A 7,096-nucleotide genomic window follows, 5' to 3' on the forward strand; every position below is an offset into this window, starting at 1 on the left:
TCGGCTCGCGAGCGAGGCGTTCGCGTCCGCCGGCCAAAAGCAACGCGCCGCGTTGGACTTAGCCGCTGGTTGGACGGGTCGGCTCGCGAGCGAGGCATTCGCGTCCGCCGGCCAAAAGCAATGCGCCGCGTTGGACTTAGCCGCTGGTTGGACGGGTCGGCTCGCGAGCGAGGCGTTCGCGTCCGCCGGCCAAAAGCAATGCGCCGCGTTGGACTTAGCCGCTGTTTGGACGAGTCGGCTCGCGAGCGAGGCGTTCGGGTCCGACGGCCGAACGCAATGCGCCGCGTTGGACTTAGCCGCTGGTTGGACGGGTCGGCTCGCGAGCGAGGCGTTCGGGTCCGCCGGCCGAACGCAATGCGCCGCGTTGGACTTAGCCGCTGTTTGGACGAGTCGGCTCGCGAGCGAGGCGTTCGGGTCCGACGGCCGAACGCAATGCGCCGCGTTGGACTTAGCCGCTGGTTGGACGAGTCGGCTCGCGAGCGAGGCGTTCGGGTCCGACGGCCGAACGCAATGCGCCGCGTTGGACTTAGCCGCTGGTTGGACGGGTCGGCTCGCGAGCGAGGCGTTCGCGTCCGCCGGCCAAAAGCAATGCGCCGCGTTGGACTTAGCCGCTGGTTGGACGGGTCGGCTCGCGAGCGAGGCGTTCGCGTCCGCCGGCCAAAAGCAATGCGCCGCGTTGGACTTAGCCGCTGGTTGGACGGGTCGGCTCGCGAGCGAGGCTTTCGCGTCCGCCGGCCGAAAGCAATGCGCCGCGTTGGACTTAGCCGCTGGTTGGAGGGGTCGGCTCGCGAGCGAGGCGTTTGCGTCCGCCGGCCGAAAGCAATGCGCCGCGTTGGACTTAGCCGCTGGTTGGACGGGTCGGCTCGCGAGCGAGGCTTTCGCGTCCGCCGGCCGAAAGCAATGCGCCGCGTTGGACTTAGCCGCTGGTTGGAGGGGTCGGCTCGCGAGCGAGGCGTTCGGGTCCGTCGGCCGAAAGCAATGCGCCGCGTTGGACTTAGCCGCTGGTTGGACGGGTCGGCTCGCGAGCGAGGCTTTCGCGTCCGCCGGCCGAAAGCAATGCGCCGCGTTGGACTTAGCCGCTGTTTGGACGGGTCGGCTCGCGAGCGAGGCGTTCGCGTCCGCCGGCCGAAAGCAATGCACCGCGTTGGACTTAGCCGCTGGTTGGACGGGTCGGCTCGCGAGCGAGGCGTTCGGGTCCGCCGGCCAAAAGCAATGCGCCGCGTTGGACTTAGCCGCTGTTTGGACGGGTCGGCTCGCGAGCGAGGCGTTCGCGTCCGCCGGCCGAAAGCAATGCACCGCGTTGGACTTAGCCGCTGGTTGGACGGGTCGGCTCGCGAGCGAGGCGTTCGCGTCCGCCGGCCAAAAGCAATGCGCCGCGTTGGACTTAGCCGCTGGTTGGACGGGTCGGCTCGCGAGCGAGGCTTTCGCGTCCGCCGGCCGAAAGCAATGCGCCGCGTTGGACTTAGCCGCTGGTTGGAGGGGTCGGCTCGCGAGCGAGGCGTTTGCGTCCGCCGGACGAAAGCAATGCGCCGCGTTGGACTTAGCCGCTGGTTGGAGGGGTCGGCTCGCGAGCGAGGCGTTTGCGTCCGCCGGCCGAAAGCAATGCACCGCGTTGGACTTAGCCGCTGGTTGGACGGGTCGGCTCGCGAGCGAGGCGTTCGGGTCCGACGGCCGAAAGCAATGCGCCGCGTTGGACTTAGCCGCTGTTTGGACGGGTCGGCTCGCGAGCGAGGCGTTCGCGTCCGCCGGCCGAAAGCAATGCACCGCGTTGGACTTAGCCGCTGGTTGGACGGGTCGGCTCGCGAGCGAGGCGTTCGCGTCCGCCGGCCGAAAGCAATGCACCGCGTTGGACTTAGCCGCTGGTTGGACGGGTCGGCTCGCGAGCGAGGCGTTCGCGTCCGCCGGCCAAAAGCAATGCGCCGCGTTGGACTTAGCCGCTGGTTGGACGGGTCGCTCGCGAGCGAGGCGTTCGGGTCCGACGGCCGAAAGCAATGCGCCGCGTTGGACTTAGCCGCTGGTTGGACGGGTCGGCTCGCGAGCGAGGCGTTCGGGTCCGCCGGCCAAAAGCAATGCGCCGCGTTGGACTTAGCCGCTGGTTGGACGGGTCGGCTCGCGAGCGAGGCGTTCGGGTCCGACGGCCGAAAGCAATGCGCCGCGTTGGACTTAGCCGCTGGTTGGACGGGTCGGCTCGCGAGCGAGGCGTTCGGGTCCGCCGGCCAAAAGCAATGCGCCGCGTTGGACTTAGCCGCTGGTTGGACGGGTCGGCTCGCGAGCGAGGCGTTCGGGTCCGACGGCCGAAAGCAATGCGCCGCGTTGGACTTAGCCGCTGGTTGGACGGGTCGGCTCGCGAGCGAAGCGTTCGGGTCCGCCGGCCAAAAGCAATGCGCCGCGTTGGACTTAGCCGCTGGTTGGACGGGTCGGCTCGCGAGCGAGGCGTTCGGGTCCGACGGCCGAAAGCAATGCGCCGCGTTGGACTTAGCCGCTGGTTGGACGGGTCGGCTCGCGAGCGAGGCGTTCGGGTCCGACGGCCGAAAGCAATGCGCCGCGTTGGACTTAGCCGCTGGTTGGAGGGGTCGGCTCGCGAGCGAGGCGTTCGCGTCCGCCGGCCAAAAGCAACGCGCCGCGTTGGACTTAGCCGCTGGTTGGACGGGTCGGCTCGCGAGCGAGGCATTCGCGTCCGCCGGCCAAAAGCAATGCGCCGCGTTGGACTTAGCCGCTGGTTGGACGGGTCGGCTCGCGAGCGAGGCGTTCGCGTCCGCCGGCCAAAAGCAATGCGCCGCGTTGGACTTAGCCGCTGTTTGGACGAGTCGGCTCGCGAGCGAGGCGTTCGGGTCCGACGGCCGAAAGCAATGCGCCGCGTTGGACTTAGCCGCTGGTTGGACGGGTCGGCTCGCGAGCGAGGCGTTCGGGTCCGCCGGCCAAAAGCAATGCGCCGCGTTGGACTTAGCCGCTGGTTGGACGGGTCGGCTCGCGAGCGAGGCGTTCGGGTCCGCCGGCCAAAAGCAATGCGCCGCGTTGGACTTAGCCGCTGGTTGGACGGGTCGGCTCGCGAGCGAGGCGTTCGGGTCCGACGGCCGAAAGCAATGCGCCGCGTTGGACTTAGCCGCTGGTTGGACGGGTCGGCTCGCGAGCGAAGCGTTCGGGTCCGCCGGCCAAAAGCAATGCGCCGCGTTGGACTTAGCCGCTGGTTGGACGGGTCGGCTCGCGAGCGAGGCGTTCGGGTCCGACGGCCGAAAGCAATGCGCCGCGTTGGACTTAGCCGCTGGTTGGACGGGTCGGCTCGCGAGCGAGGCGTTCGGGTCCGACGGCCGAAAGCAATGCGCCGCGTTGGACTTAGCCGCTGGTTGGAGGGGTCGGCTCGCGAGCGAGGCGTTCGCGTCCGCCGGCCAAAAGCAACGCGCCGCGTTGGACTTAGCCGCTGGTTGGACGGGTCGGCTCGCGAGCGAGGCATTCGCGTCCGCCGGCCAAAAGCAATGCGCCGCGTTGGACTTAGCCGCTGGTTGGACGGGTCGGCTCGCGAGCGAGGCGTTCGCGTCCGCCGGCCAAAAGCAATGCGCCGCGTTGGACTTAGCCGCTGTTTGGACGAGTCGGCTCGCGAGCGAGGCGTTCGGGTCCGACGGCCGAACGCAATGCGCCGCGTTGGACTTAGCCGCTGGTTGGACGGGTCGGCTCGCGAGCGAGGCGTTCGGGTCCGCCGGCCGAACGCAATGCGCCGCGTTGGACTTAGCCGCTGTTTGGACGAGTCGGCTCGCGAGCGAGGCGTTCGGGTCCGACGGCCGAACGCAATGCGCCGCGTTGGACTTAGCCGCTGGTTGGACGAGTCGGCTCGCGAGCGAGGCGTTCGGGTCCGACGGCCGAACGCAATGCGCCGCGTTGGACTTAGCCGCTGGTTGGACGGGTCGGCTCGCGAGCGAGGCGTTCGCGTCCGCCGGCCAAAAGCAATGCGCCGCGTTGGACTTAGCCGCTGGTTGGACGGGTCGGCTCGCGAGCGAGGCGTTCGCGTCCGCCGGCCAAAAGCAATGCGCCGCGTTGGACTTAGCCGCTGGTTGGACGGGTCGGCTCGCGAGCGAGGCTTTCGCGTCCGCCGGCCGAAAGCAATGCGCCGCGTTGGACTTAGCCGCTGGTTGGAGGGGTCGGCTCGCGAGCGAGGCGTTTGCGTCCGCCGGCCGAAAGCAATGCGCCGCGTTGGACTTAGCCGCTGGTTGGACGGGTCGGCTCGCGAGCGAGGCTTTCGCGTCCGCCGGCCGAAAGCAATGCGCCGCGTTGGACTTAGCCGCTGGTTGGAGGGGTCGGCTCGCGAGCGAGGCGTTCGGGTCCGTCGGCCGAAAGCAATGCGCCGCGTTGGACTTAGCCGCTGGTTGGACGGGTCGGCTCGCGAGCGAGGCTTTCGCGTCCGCCGGCCGAAAGCAATGCGCCGCGTTGGACTTAGCCGCTGTTTGGACGGGTCGGCTCGCGAGCGAGGCGTTCGCGTCCGCCGGCCGAAAGCAATGCACCGCGTTGGACTTAGCCGCTGGTTGGACGGGTCGGCTCGCGAGCGAGGCGTTCGGGTCCGCCGGCCAAAAGCAATGCGCCGCGTTGGACTTAGCCGCTGTTTGGACGGGTCGGCTCGCGAGCGAGGCGTTCGCGTCCGCCGGCCGAAAGCAATGCACCGCGTTGGACTTAGCCGCTGGTTGGACGGGTCGGCTCGCGAGCGAGGCGTTCGCGTCCGCCGGCCAAAAGCAATGCGCCGCGTTGGACTTAGCCGCTGGTTGGACGGGTCGGCTCGCGAGCGAGGCTTTCGCGTCCGCCGGCCGAAAGCAATGCGCCGCGTTGGACTTAGCCGCTGGTTGGAGGGGTCGGCTCGCGAGCGAGGCGTTTGCGTCCGCCGGACGAAAGCAATGCGCCGCGTTGGACTTAGCCGCTGGTTGGACGGGTCGGCTCGCGAGCGAGGCTTTCGCGTCCGCCGGCCGAAAGCAATGCGCCGCGTTGGACTTAGCCGCTGGTTGGAGGGGTCGGCTCGCGAGCGAGGCGTTCGGGTCCGTCGGCCGAAAGCAATGCGCCGCGTTGGACTTAGCCGCTGGTTGGACGGGTCGGCTCGCGAGCGAGGCTTTCGCGTCCGCCGGCCGAAAGCAATGCGCCGCGTTGGACTTAGCCGCTGGTTGGAGGGGTCGGCTCGCGAGCGAGGCGTTTGCGTCCGCCGGCCGAAAGCAATGCGCCGCGTTGGACTTAGCCGCTGGTTGGAGGGGTCGGCTCGCGAGCGAGGCGTTTGCGTCCGCCGGCCGAAAGCAATGCACCGCGTTGGACTTAGCCGCTGGTTGGACGGGTCGGCTCGCGAGCGAGGCGTTCGCGTCCGCCGGCCAAAAGCAATGCGCCGCGTTGGACTTAGCCGCTGGTTGGACGGGTCGGCTCGCGAGCGAGGCGTTCGGGTCTGCCGGCCAAAAGCAATGCGCCGCGTTGGACTTAGCCGCTGGTTGGACGGGTCGGCTCGCGAGCGAGGCGTTCGGGTCCGCCGGCCAAAAGCAATGCGCCGCGTTGGACTTAGCCGCTGTTTGGACGGGTCGGCTCGCGAGCGAGGCGTTCGCGTCCGCCGGCCGAAAGCAATGCACCGCGTTGGACTTAGCCGCTGGTTGGACGGGTCGGCTCGCGAGCGAGGCGTTCGCGTCCGCCGGCCAAAAGCAATGCGCCGCGTTGGACTTAGCCGCTGGTTGGACGGGTCGGCTCGCGAGCGAGGCTTTCGCGTCCGCCGGCCGAAAGCAATGCGCCGCGTTGGACTTAGCCGCTGGTTGGAGGGGTCGGCTCGCGAGCGAGGCGTTTGCGTCCGCCGGCCGAAAGCAATGCGCCGCGTTGGACTTAGCCGCTGGTTGGAGGGGTCGGCTCGCGAGCGAGGCGTTTGCGTCCGCCGGCCGAAAGCAATGCACCGCGTTGGACTTAGCCGCTGGTTGGACGGGTCGGCTCGCGAGCGAGGCGTTCGCGTCCGCCGGCCAAAAGCAATGCGCCGCGTTGGACTTAGCCGCTGGTTGGACGGGTCGCTCGCGAGCGAGGCGTTCGGGTCCGACGGCCGAAAGCAATGCGCCGCGTTGGACTTAGCCGCTGGTTGGACGGGTCGGCTCGCGAGCGAGGCGTTCGGGTCCGCCGGCCAAAAGCAATGCGCCGCGTTGGACTTAGCCGCTGGTTGGAGGGGTCGGCTCGCGAGCGAGGCGTTCGGGTCCGACGGCCGAAAGCAATGCGCCGCGTTGGACTTAGCCGCTGTTTGGACGGGTCGGCTCGCGAGCGAGGCGTTCGCGTCCGCCGGCCGAAAGCAATGCACCGCGTTGGACTTAGCCGCTGGTTGGACGGGTCGGCTCGCGAGCGAGGCGTTCGCGTCCGCCGGCCAAAAGCAATGCGCCGCGTTGGACTTAGCCGCTGGTTGGACGGGTCGCTCGCGAGCGAGGCGTTCGGGTCCGACGGCCGAAAGCAATGCGCCGCGTTGGACTTAGCCGCTGGTTGGACGGGTCGGCTCGCGAGCGAGGCGTTCGGGTCCGCCGGCCAAAAGCAATGCGCCGCGTTGGACTTAGCCGCTGGTTGGACGGGTCGGCTCGCGAGCGAGGCGTTCGGGTCCGACGGCCGAAAGCAATGCGCCGCGTTGGACTTAGCCGCTGGTTGGACGGGTCGGCTCGCGAGCGAGGCGTTCGGGTCCGCCGGCCGAAAGCAATGCACCGCGTTGGACTTAGCCGCTGGTTGGACGGGTCGGCTCGCGAGCGAGGCGTTCGCGTCCGCCGGCCAAAAGCAATGCGCCGCGTTGGACTTAGCCGCTGGTTGGACGGGTCGCTCGCGAGCGAGGCGTTCGGGTCCGACGGCCGAAAGCAATGCGCCGCGTTGGACTTAGCCGCTGGTTGGACGGGTCGGCTCGCGAGCGAGGCGTTCGGGTCCGCCGGCCAAAAGCAATGCGCCGCGTTGGACTTAGCCGCTGGTTGGACGGGTCGGCTCGCGAGCGAGGCGTTCGGGTCCGACGGCCGAAAGCAATGCGCCGCGTTGGACTTAGCCGCTGGTTGGACGGGTCGGCTCGCGAGCGAGGCGTTCGGGTCTGCCGGCCAAAAGCAATGCGCCGCGTTGGACTTAGCCGCTGGTTGGACGGGTC

Source organism: Prorops nasuta, unplaced genomic scaffold (genome assembly GCF_024137725.1).
Source record: "Prorops nasuta isolate Cenicafe-Biocafe unplaced genomic scaffold, Cenicafe_Pnas_1.2 PNAS00105, whole genome shotgun sequence".
NCBI classification, from domain to species: domain Eukaryota; kingdom Metazoa; phylum Arthropoda; class Insecta; order Hymenoptera; family Bethylidae; genus Prorops; species Prorops nasuta.